This window comes from Schistocerca cancellata, chromosome 2, assembly GCF_023864275.1.
Source record: "Schistocerca cancellata isolate TAMUIC-IGC-003103 chromosome 2, iqSchCanc2.1, whole genome shotgun sequence".
NCBI classification, from domain to species: domain Eukaryota; kingdom Metazoa; phylum Arthropoda; class Insecta; order Orthoptera; family Acrididae; genus Schistocerca; species Schistocerca cancellata.
The window spans coordinates 929,020,961-929,033,810 of record NC_064627.1 but is presented as its reverse complement, the minus strand read 5'-3'; the positions used below and the strand labels follow the sequence as shown (position 1 = coordinate 929,033,810).

Sequence of the window (12,850 nt, the reverse complement as noted above, 5' to 3'; positions counted from 1 at the left end):
AATCCCATTTTAGTAAGGCTTTTGTTAAATAAATATTTTTTGTATGATGTTTCTTTAATAATTTTATTGTCTTCTCATGTTTAAGATCAATAAATCGATTGTGAATTAGACTACAACTTCTCCCTGAGTTCTGATTAACAGTTCCTTCGCATTTTTTATGGCAATCTAGATCAGAAACGTAAGGAGTAGCTTTTTCACTTGGTGTCCACTGCATGGATCTTTACTTCATTAACAATAACCATCTTTCAAGGGCGTTCTGTCTTCGAAGCCCTTGTGGCGCAATGTGACTTAGAATTGGTAACTAGTAAAAAGGGGTAGATCAGTTGCAACCTGTTATTGTCGTCGTTGCCGTGTTTTGCTGAACATCGATTTTTGTCACGTATGAACTGTTAAGCCATACTAGAGCACAGTATTCGGCAGCAAAACAGACGAGACCTAAGGAAGCATATTGTACTTTGTAGCTCTTGCGCCTATAAGGAACCAGTCAAGCCTCTGTATGATGTTATTGCACGATCTCATCTTTGCTGTGATGTTTTCAATGTGTTTCTTCTATGACAAAGTTGTGTCAAGAGCTACACTTAGATATTTTGGGAAGTCTTGACTTTGGAGGACTTGACCATTAAAGGCACACGTGGCAGTGATCCAAGAGACACACATACACTCCTGGAAATGGAAAAAAGAACACATTGACACCGGTGTGTCAGACCCACCATACTTGCTCCGGACACTGCGAGAGGGCTGTACAAGCAATGATCACACGCACGGCACAGCGGACACACCAGGAACCGCGGTGTTGGCCGTCGAATGGCGCTAGCTGCGCAGCATTTGTGCACCGCCGCCGTCAGTGTCAGCCAGTTTGCCGTGGCATACGGAGCTCCATCGCAGTCTTTAACACTGGTAGCATGCCGCGACAGCGTGGACGTGAACCGTATGTGCAGTTGACGGACTTTGAGCGAGGGCGTATAGTGGGCATGCGGGAGGCCGGGTGGACGTACCGCCGAATTGCTCAACACGTGGGGCGTGAGGTCTCCACAGTACATCGATGTTGTCGCCAGTGGTCGGCGGAAGGTGCACGTGCCCGTCGACCTGGGACCGGACCGCAGCGACGCACGGATGCACGCCAAGACCGTAGGATCCTACGCAGTGCCGTAGGGGACCGCACCGCCACTTCCCAGCAAATTTGGGACACTGTTGCTCCTGGGGTATCGGCGAGGACCATTCGCAACCGTCTCCATGAAGCTGGGCTACGGTCCCGCACACCGTTAGGCCGTCTTCCGCTCACGCCGCAACATCGTGCAGCCCGCCTCCGGTGGTGTCGCGACAGGCGTGAATGGAGGGACGAATGGAGACGTGTCGTCTTCAGCGATGAGAGTCGCTTCTGCCTTGGTGCCAATGATGGTCGTATGCGTATTTGGCGCCGTGCAGGTGAGCGCCACAATCAGGACTGCATACGACCGAGGCACACAGGGCCAACACCCGGCATCATGGTGTGGGGAGCGATCTCCTACACTGGCCGTACACCACTGGTGATCGTCGAGGGGACACTGAATAGTGCACGGTACATCCAAACCGTCATCGAACCCATCGTTCTACCATTCCTAGACCGGCAAGGGAACTTGCTGTTTCAACAGGACAATGCACGTCCTCATGTATCCCGTGCCACCCAACGTGCTCTAGAAGGTGTAAGTCAACTACCCTGGCCAGCAAGATCTCCGGATCTGTCCCCCATTGAGCATGTTTGGGACTGGATGAAGCGTCGTCTCACGCGGTCTGCACGTCCAGCACGAACGCTGGTCCAACTGAGGCGCCAGGTGGAAATGGCATGGCAAGCAGTTCCACAGGACTACATCCAGCATCTCTACGATCGTCTCCATGGGAGAATAGCAGCCTGCATTGCTGCGAAAGGTGGATATACACTGTACTAGTGCCGACATTGTGCATGCTCTGTTGCCTGTGTCTATGTGCCTGTGGTTCTGTCAGTGTGATCATGTGATGTATCTGACCCCAGGAATGTGTCAATAAAGTTTCCCCTTCCTGGGACAATGAATTCACGGTGTTCTTATTTCAATTTCCAGGAGTGTAGATACTGATGACGGCCTATACTCAAGAGGACGTAGAGCTAGTTACGAAGTGCTGGAAGCTAGATATCATCATATCTATGGCTGTGCCATAATGCGAATATGCATTCGAGAGGTTCAGGAGGCCATATTCAAAGCCAAGCATCGACACATTGTTCGCTCAACTATGCCTGATTGTGGAGCCATGCAACTACTTTCAGCCATAAGATGGACTTGCATGCAGTAAGACAAGTATCCACATCGATAGTGCGACGATGTCTGGACTCCACGGACTGTCGGCTGGGCGACTCTTCACACAGCAGCAGAGAGGCATACTGACAGCAGAACGCCCAATATCACTGGACGCCGGAGCAGCACCATATAATCTATTTACACGAATCCCAGATCTTTGTACAGCATCACGAGAGGTGTATCCCTGTGTGGGGGGGTTCCGAGGAGAACGAAAATTGCACGGTGCATTCGTTAGCGTCATATGAGTCAGCACAAGGCCTAATGGTATAAGAAGTCACTGTGTACACAACCTATAACCTCTAGTTCTATCTACAGATGTATATCTTAACAGAGACTGTTAAGCCAGGTTAAGTAAAACTGTTAGATTTCAGTTTTGACAGCACTTGGTCACAACAGTCAAGATTAGGTATTTTGTGTGTAATAAATTTATTAATATTTCATTCTGACAGTGTGTTAATTCTGTAAATATTAGCTGTTCCAGTTTACAACATTGTATTCACCTATTCTGACAAGCTCCTGACAAATGATCTGGGTACTAAGTATTAAATTCAAATGTTTTATGTTTTTATGTTATACTTTCTGACATGTTTCACACCCACGAGAATCATCTCATTTTTTGGATCTATGGAACGAAAACTGAATCTAATCTAGTCTAAAGTTGGTAATATTGACAGCAGCAGATACGTTTCTAGCGTCTTATTCTATCTTAGAGGTGTCTGTGATGATAATTTTCAAGAAGATAGCCGGCCGCTGTGGCAAGCGGTTCTAGGCGCTTCAGTCCGGAACCGCGCTCCTGCTACGGTCGCAGGTTCGAATCCTGCCTCGGTCAAGGATGTGTGTGATGTCCTTAGGTTAGTTAGCTTTAAGTAGTTCTAAGTCTAGGGGACTGATGACCTCAGATGTTAAGTCCCATAGCGCTTGGAGCCATTTGAACCATTTTTCAACAAGATAACTCAAATCTCTACATTCTCGTACTCTTCTGACGTATCTCAATACAGGGGTTGTTCGACTGTTGACTTGACCAGGACAAGTTTCAGAACATTTGTTCATCACTTGTGGAGAAAGCGACACACCGTCACTCCCCAGGCACTAAGATTGATAAATTACGGTACAGAGTGGAAACAGCATTGAATTACATACTATAGGGCGATTGGGCAGAGGCATCTACAGTTATCAGGACAGCACCATACAGAATGCAGTGGCAAGGATCTGTCAGCCTGTAGCGTCGCGGCTATTACACGACTGCAGATTTTTGCAGTAAGTTTGTTACGTGATGGCCGGCTGTTTTGGAAGCCCATAGGAGGTGTTCGGTGGCGGCCGGCATGTGGCCTGCCGTATGCTAAAGCGGACCGTGAGAATTCCCTCTGTGGCGGGTACTAAAATCGTTTATTTATCTCACCTAAGAAACTAAATAACTACGTTAAATATTAGCTGTTTTATTCCAAATTTTGTACATGATCTTTTATTAGTCAGACGAGCTTTGTGTCGAAATTAGATACCGCTACCTATAATAGTTTCAGAGATATAAAAAACCTACACTACTGGCCCTTAAAATTGCTACACCAAGAAGAAATGCAGATGATAAACGGGTAGTCATTGGACAGATATACTAGAACTGACATGTAAATATATTTTCACGCAGTTTGGGTGCATAGATCCCGAGAAATCAGCGCCCAGAACTACCACCTCTGGCCGTAATAACGGCCTTGATACGCCTGGGCATTGAGTCAAACAGAGCTTGGATGGCGTGTAAAGGTACAGCTGCCCATGCAGCTTCAAAACGATACCACAGTTCATCAAGAGTAGTGGCTGGCGTATTGTTACGAGCCAGTTGCTCGGCCATCATTGACCAGACGTTTTCAATTGGTGAGAAATCTGGAGAATGTGCTGGCCAGGGCAGCAGTCGAACATTTTCTGTATACAGAAAGGCCCGTACAGGACCTGCAACATGCGGTCGTGCATTATTCTGCTGAAATTTAGGGTTTCATAGGGATCGAATGAAGGGTAGAGCCACAGGTCGTAACACATCTGAAATTTAGCGTCCACTGTTCAAAGTGCCATCAATGCGAACAAGAGGTGGCCGAGACGTGTAACCAATGGCACCCCATACCATCACGCCGGGTGATACGCCAGTATGGCGATGACGAATGTACGTTCACCGCGATGTCGCCAAACACGGATGCGACCATCATGATGCTGTAAACAGAACCTGAATTCATCCGAAAAAATGACGTTTAGCCATTCGTGCACCCAGGTTCGTCGTTGAGTACACCATCGCAGGCGCTCCTGTCTGTGCTGCAGCGTCAAGGGTAACCGCAGCCATGGTCTCCGAGCTGATAGCCCATGCTGCTCCAAACGTCGTCGAACTGTTCGTGCAGATGGTTGTTGTCTTGCAAACGCCCCCATCTTTTGACCCAGGGATCGAGACGTGGCTGCACGATCCGTTACAGCCATGCGGATAAGATGCCTGTCATCTCCACTGTTAGTGATACGAGGCCGTTGGGATCCAACACGGCGTTCCTTATTACCGTCCTGAACCCACCGATTCCATATTCTGCTAACAGTCATTGGATCTCGACCAACGCGAGCAGCAGTGTCGCGATACGATAAACCGCAATCGCGATAGTCTAAAATCCGACCTTTATCAAAGTCGGAAACGTGATGGTAGGCATTTCTCCTCCTTACACGAGGCATCACAGCAACGTTTCACCAGGCAACGCCGGTCAACTGCTGTTTGTGTATGAGAAATCGGTTGTAAACGTTCCTCATGTCAGCACTTTGTAGGTGTCGCCACCGGCGCCAACCTTGTGTGAATGCTCTGAAAAGCTAATCATTTGCATATCACAGTATCTTCTTCCTGTCGGTTAAATTTCGCGTCTGTAGCACGTCATCTTCGTGGTGTAGCAATTTTAATGGCCAGTAGTGTATTAAAAAAGTACTTAACCAACACTTAAAAAATAAATTCAGATAGTAATAATAACAGTTTATATTTCTTCTGTTATTTGAAAGTAGTAGTAGCACTCTTAGTGTGCTGATTTATGTTACAAAGATTTTCAGTTCTAAACTTTCGATAATTTTTTATTTGTAATGGAAATAACAGTATAAAAGTTAATATTTATATTTTGTGTTAGCGTGAGAGTAAATGAGAGTGAATGTGAGTGTGTATGTGGGACATACGTCAAATTTCAATTCTATATTGTATTACACCTTACATAACTAGCAAGTGTCATGAAAAAACTGTTAATCCCCCTAAGTGGCGGTTGATGTATGTCTATGAGGGATTGCTTTTGTAATAAGGCAGCCAGAAGGGTAGTAAGAGGATAATCAATGCTAAAGTATAATTCAAGCATAGTTTTCTCCTAGTTTTCGTTTCGTTTGGTTCGTTGGAACATTTTGCTAATACTTGAAGCAAGAAATGACGTAGCTGCATCTGCGAATGTTGATTGGAGTAAAGCAGTTTGAGCGTGAATGTGATCATGAAAGATTAATCTGATTGGCTGTTCGTTTTGATCAACCAATGAGAGCCGGCCGCCGGTGGCAGAGCGGTTCTGGAGCTACAGTCTGGAACCGCGCGACCGCTGCGATCGCAGGTTCGATTCCTGCCTCGGGCATGGATGTGTGTGATGTCCTTAGGTTAGTTAGGTTTAAGTAGTTCTAAGTTCTAGGGGACTAATGACCTCAGCAGTTGAGTCCCATAGTTCTCAGAGCCATTTGAACCAACCAATGAGAGTAAAGTCTTCCTCGCGCATTGGGATGAGTTACATGCCCTGAAAGCAACGGCATTCGGTCAGTCGTGGACTAGCTGCCGGACGAGCAGGTCATGTTAAACGTGTCCGAAAAGGTATTTGTAAAATGAAGAAGTGACTGTTATTTCGCGTTCGGTTTATATCGCCGTGCAAGCAGATGCATTTACGGACAGTTTTGTGAAGTTTGGGAGATTTTTGAGTGTTTATTGTAGAGAAAACCGCTTGTGAAACTGTCGGCCTTTGTGATGAATTCTGCGTGGCGTGTTCAGTATGCATTTACAGAACATTTTTGGCGAGCATCTTCATTTGAAGAATCCACTGAAAAGGACCGAGTGTGAAACTCATTTCGCAGCAGAGTATTGAGTACATTAGTCTCGTAATATTTAGGGTTGGACTTTTCTGGCAGTCTAGCGTGTGATATAAGCTGCATGAACTAGTAGTGGATGTGCTATCGACGTAAATGTGGGTCTGTTGACACCAGAACTAAAAGACAATAAAAAACATTAGTATCGATAAGCGGACATTTTCAATGAAGGAATGAAGCATCCATTTTTGCCCGTTAGTACTAGAGATTTACAGGTTTATTTTGTTACCTGAGTTACACGGACTTTGCAGTCGTAAGTATGGACGATGGTTTTCGTCAACGCTGCTTTTAACATCGTCTACATAGTACTATAGAACGCAGAGTAACGGGTGGTGAACGAACGCTATACTGAGGTAGGTGGACGTTATTTTTGCAGCATGCTTCACAAAAGGCTGTCGAACAATTGTATAACCGCTCCGCCTCAAGGCGTTCGAAGGTGCTAGTGAGACATTGTTATCAGGACACACAAACATTTATTGATCAGAGGTACACAGGTGCCTCCCTTCGCAGCTGCCAGCAGTGCAGTGGGCAGAAGCGCACTGGCTACATCAGTACGCACTGACACACGTGCGTCTCGCAGTCTCAGCTGCCACAACCAGGGAGACGCGCTCCCAAAACCTCGCTCTTGGTCGCTTCAGGATGTCGAAACTTCACCTTTCGGACTCTCTTTTCCGCCATGTTACTAGTGAATAGTTATTGTCGCGTTCGACCTGAGCTTTCTTGCGACACTGTGCAGCCACTATTATGACAATATCTTTGTGGTGACTGACAACCAAGTCGCGTGTAATATCTTTGTTTTGGCAAGCTCTTTGCATCCGTGTGTGGCCGCGCGAAACAGTACACACGTGCACAGAGAATCAAGAATGTATATAACTGTATGTGTGTGCTTCCGAGTAATAAAATAGTGCTTATTACATGTTGTACAGTGTGCATCATTGTATTCGGCAATCCTACAGCACTAAAGCCCATACTGGTGACGCCGACGTGGTAGTGAATGTCAACACAGATTTTATTTGCAGCTCTAAAGTGTTTTTTTGTTATGCAGCCGGATAATGTGTGTATCTTCTACGAACGAGCCAGCTCCCCCAATGACAACTTAACCCACATTCATCTTCTCCAGTCTGTCCCTTTGCCTGTTGGTACTGATCCCATCAGCAGTAAAAGTACTACATACCACAACAGGTATTCAGGTCCGCTATCCCAGCCCCTCACAACCCACCATCCACTCCCCAGATCCCTCGACTGCTGTACGAGGATTCACCCTGTCAGGCAGGACCATCTGCCCCCCTCGCTGGCTCGAAGACTTCAGTTACTAATGTAATGTAAGGTATGGTTTCGGTTTAAACGTCCTCTCCCTCCCCCCTGGGTGTTTCCTTGTTTCCTTTAAATGTATGCCCCAACATTTATATTTTGTGCTCCACACTCTAATTGGGGGGGGGGGGGGGCTAATGTGGTGTCTATCGACTAAGTCGCGTGTACTATCTTCGTTTTGGCAAGCTCTTTGCACCAGACTGTGGCCGCGCGAATCAGTACACACGTGCACAGAGAATCAAAAATGTTTGTAACTGTATATGTGTGCTTCCGAGCAATAAAATAGTTCTTATTACATGTGGTATAGTGTACATCTTTGGATTCTGCAATCCTATGACACTAAAATCTATATCTGTCATTCACCATGATGTCAACTTACTACATACCTTGCTTGAGTGCTCAGAGGATCCAGAGTGTCGCAGTAGCTGCTATGTTTACTGCTGCTCCATCAGCGTTTGTCCCTCGCCGGCATTTTGCCTAGCCATTTACCCATTCTGCTCTGCCTCTGGCGTTGGCAGGGAAGAAATTAAACAGTTCTTTTACGTCTGTCTAGATTTTTACTCTGAGGGGCAACAATACTCATATCTGCCATTCATGTTCATTACGACTCCATGCCTAGCCAGGACAGAGCCACTGTTGCTATCGGTGGTGGCAGTTCTGTGTACAAAATTTTGCATTCTGTATATTCCTAAATCGTCTACAGATTTAATCACGTATTCTTCGTGGTGTACTGTATCCATACAATAAGTAAAAGTTCGTTATTTGATATCCTTCCTGGTGGTGCAATTTGAATGGCGAGAAATATACGCTATCTGACCAAAATATCAAGAAACCCTTCACCTTTATGACGGCTTGAGCTCTCTCTTCTGGGGTCAGTTTCAATGAGATGTTTGAATGTCTATGGAGGAATGGCAACCAATTCTTCCTCAACAGCCGAAACCAGCGAAGATAGTGATGGACACTGGGGTCTGCAGTGAAGTCGACGTTTTAACTCACCCCAAAGGTGTTCCATTTGGTGCGCTAGTATTAGTCTTAGTCGTAGGAAAGGGGAATTTTGACAACAATTCAGTAAAGGCGCTGTTGGGCGATGAGGTCTGGGGCCACTGGCAGTGTGTGGTAATAGTCGGCAGCCAGTAGGCCAGGCAGAGTAAAAATGGCGTGGAGCTGCCATGGTGTATTGCACGTACAATTTGTTTGGAGTGGAGCAACAGAAAGGCAGGGAGCTGCAGCATTGCCTTAAGTTATTGCAATGTATGAGGCTAGGCAGTAGGCCAGAGCTGGGAGTGGCGATGTGTAAGCGGCTGAAGTATGGCAATTTACCCCTGCCATAGTTTCTGTCTCTCTCTGACACTACGTCAGAAGCGAGGGGAAAAGCAGTATAAATAGTGAGGAACTTTTAGCTTGAGTGGTGTGCCAGATCAGCCGAGAGTCGGGACAGACCTGTACTGGTCTACGCTTGTAGGGGCCAGTCTGGCAGCGATGTTGTAAATATTCTGTGTAAACCTGTACTTTGTTTCTGTGTACTTGCTCGGGCTGTATTCTGCCTCCGGGGGACGCAACACTTAGGCAGGACGGAACGACAGCGGTTACTTAGAGACTGCATGGTTTGCCTGAAGGAGGGCAGTGACAGCAGTCTGCAGCAGGTCCAGGATGGGCAACGTTCGCTTCTCACCTGGCGTACCGGGGTTCGGGCAAGGTGTACACTGCAGGAGGCGCGGCAGTGCTGCAGCAGCGCCAGAGACGGCGGTGGGTGTTGCCATCCGGCAAGCACCACTAGCAGCAAATTGCGGCACGGCATCAAGGGGGGCGCGGGTTCGAGTCTGGGCCTGTCCTGGGAGCATCGGCGGCCGAGGGCCACGGGCGACCGATACATCCACCTTCATCCCATAGTCAGACAGAGCAGGCCAAACGAGGCGGAGGGCGGTGAGGACCAGGGACTGTAGCAACCTCCGGAATGACAGGCAGCTACGCAGCGCAGGATGCAATGCCTCGGCAGGTGGCGACCGGGCAGAGCGCGGCTGGCTTCCAGCTGAGCGGCCTTGATGACAACAGCAGCAGCGTTGGCGTACCAGAAGTTGCCGAGCCGGCTGGACTCGCGGAACAGTGCGCGGGTGGCGCGCTGACATTGCGCTTCTGTAAACTAGCTGAATAAAGAAATACTTCCGAATACTGCTGTATCACTCTGCACTGCCGCCCCTGACGCTACTGCACTTGCTCGGCCTCCTGACGAAATACAGCGTGGTGGGTCCCAGCTTCAGCTCGGTCATCTGGAGTCCCGGGTTCGACCATTGACGGCCTGCAACACATTGCTTTCAGACCTGGACTCCGGGTACGCCAATCCATTTCAGGAATGTTATTGTGTACAAATCATTGCCCCACATACGCTGCTTTATGACAGGGCACATTGTCATATTGACACAATCATTGAAGTCGAAATGTTCTGCTACTGTACACAGTGCACAGTGTTGTAAAATGTGTCTGAATCGTTCGCATTTAGTGTTTTCTTAAGCACAGTAAGGGAACCACACCCTAAGCCCGAATAGCACAGTCATCCGTAAAATGACCTCCTCTATATGTCATTGGTGGCACTATATGTTACGGCAGTGTTAGCGTTCTCCAGACATTCATCTAGTCCAAACAGATCTGTTGGAATGTCACAAGATGCAGCGTGATTCACCTGTTCACATCACTTGTTTCCAGTCATGCACTGTCCGGTGCCGTCACTCTTTACATCACCTCAAGCATCGCTTGGTTACGGAAATGTATGGCTCCTGGGGAGCTGCTCGACCACAGTCATTGTGCTAGCTGGACTAATAGCATCACTTTGGAGTGATTCCTTCCACTGATTCCATGCGATTTTTTTTACGACGACCCTCTGCAAAGATCGATGGTCCCTGTCCATCATTATGAGGTCAGCCTGATCCACGTTTAGCTGCGGCATTTCCCTCGCGATTCGATTTCATATACCACCAACAGTCACTTAACTCGTCTGAGCGACCCATTAAGCTGATACTGTTTCCCTACCGACAACAATAATATTTCCCGCCTCCTTTTATATCGGTGGATCCGTATCTCGTGACATCTACCGGTCAATTAGGCTACATTTGGGTGTCCAGATAGTTTTGATCAGTTAGAGTACTTAATGGATAACGACGAACTCAGTAAGAGACTCTCGGACTAGGTATATAATTCTGGAAAATAAAACAAGACCAGGATGATCTGAGGAACGCACAAGTGATCTGCAAACATTGGATATTATATAAAACAATAGGGGGAAATTTATAAATGCAGACAGTACAGAACTCTAGTGTTTCACAGTGTAACAAGAACCTAAAATACAAAGAGAGTCTTTGTCACGTGAAAATTTGCCGAGAGGCTCAGGGGATGTTTAACAGGATGTAACAGCCACTAAGAGAACTACAGATACAAAGAAAATTATTTTCTTGTTAATGTGTCTAGACTACATACTTCACAAGACACTATACAGTGCGTGTCAGAGGCCACATTGTACTAATGTACTTCTGATCATTCCGTTTCCCGCTCCTTTTCCGAATGGAGGAGGGCTCAATTTTAATGTAAAAAAAAAAAAACGAAATGTGAAGATGGAAATATCCCTAAAATTGAACTGTAAATAGTAATTTTGAACTAATTTGAGAATCAGAAATTCTAATAGGCACAAGTGCTCTTCCGATGGAAAGGTGTAGCAACAGTAGCCGGAAATTACAAACAACAACGTGAAAAATACATTACACTGAACGTTCCGTCATCCCTCATAAAAAGAGTCACCGAAACTAAATATATGGCCAAAAACAAACGGAATAACAAATGCCTTCTGACTTCTTCTCAACTTGGAGAATGTATAGGACATTCAGATGCAATCATTTGTCTGTGAATATAAATCCGGACCTGTACTGAATGAGCAAGGACTATAACGCAATATTTTCGCTGTTCTGAATTGGCAGACGAACGCCAGCCTGTTCAAGGATGGGCGTTTTTCTGTAATTACCTCTTCTCCTTGTAATCGTAAAAGTATCTGTAGCAGATGTTTTTTTGATATAAGGATGCTTAATGTTCTTGTTTACTGTACAGGGCGACGAAGGATGCGGACAGCTGGTGCTTGAGAGGGTACCCGACTGTTTTTTTAAGATCGGAACCGATGTTGAGTCACGCCACAAATGTTAGCTGAGACGACATTCGCTGTATGCTCGCTGTGACTAATGCGCCCGCCGCTCTCTAGATATGTACGGGGTCACATTTCTTGCATTCCAGAGGTTACTGACTTTATATTCGGTCGCTGAGCTTACGTAAACGGTATTGGGAACATTTCTCTTCCTGTGTCATCCACAGATGTCTCGACACTCATGGACGACGCAGGAACCGAAATTCTGAGCTCCGATTTCAAATGTTCCTTTACCAAGGAGAATGGAAGACTGCTGTCCCAGTTCAGTTCTCGCATCACATCAGAAATAAGTGATACAGTTGTTGGTGTCAGCGCATTGAGAAATAACTGAAGTTATTAAAACTGAACAACTCTTAAGAGCTCAGTGGAATCCTCTCGGATTCTATGCAGAATTTGCAGCTGAGTTCGCTACAGTTTTAATCACTCCGTATGTCTCCCCAACAAAAAACTGTGCCCGGAAATTGGAAGACTCTACAGATAAACATGCACTTACAAGGAAGGTACCAGAAATGATCCATAATAATTCCGTCCACTATCTTTGACATCCAACTGTTTCGAATCTTAACACTCTGTCGTCCGGCGACACCACAGTGGTGTCGTGTGCATGGTATCGCTCAATGGCCGGCGACACCATAGTTGTGTCGTGAACATAGTATCATGCAGTGGTCCGCGACAGCACTTTAGTATCTTTTGCATTCTGTTGGTGTTTTGTTGAGGTACCGGTAACAATGAGTTACACACTTCAACAAGTTTTTTGTTTTTATACGTACTTGTGCCCTTTCATCATGGCAGACGAAAGAGACGATAAGATTATTTACGATGAATGCGCGGAGCAAAACTTGGATGTTGCCACTACATCGCTTACGTCTCATCATGATCCGGTTCACAGACTTTCCGGTCACATAAAGCAACACCAACTAACAGGTCTACGTATTTCCGA

The 12,850-nt window shown here is 46.4% G+C and overlaps 1 protein-coding gene across 1 annotated transcript in view; it reads right to left on the bottom strand.

Annotated features, from left to right (window-relative positions):
- The window catches only part of LOC126162884 (uncharacterized), a 248,543-nt gene extending 241,787 nt beyond the window's left edge, over nt 1-6,756 (bottom strand). Inside the window, exon 1 of the mRNA XM_049919685.1 lies at nt 6,649-6,756. The gene's annotated coding sequence lies outside the window, so the exon portion shown is untranslated. The remainder of the gene's footprint in view (nt 1-6,648) is intronic.
- Nucleotides 6,757-12,850: the final 6,094 nt, after the last annotated feature.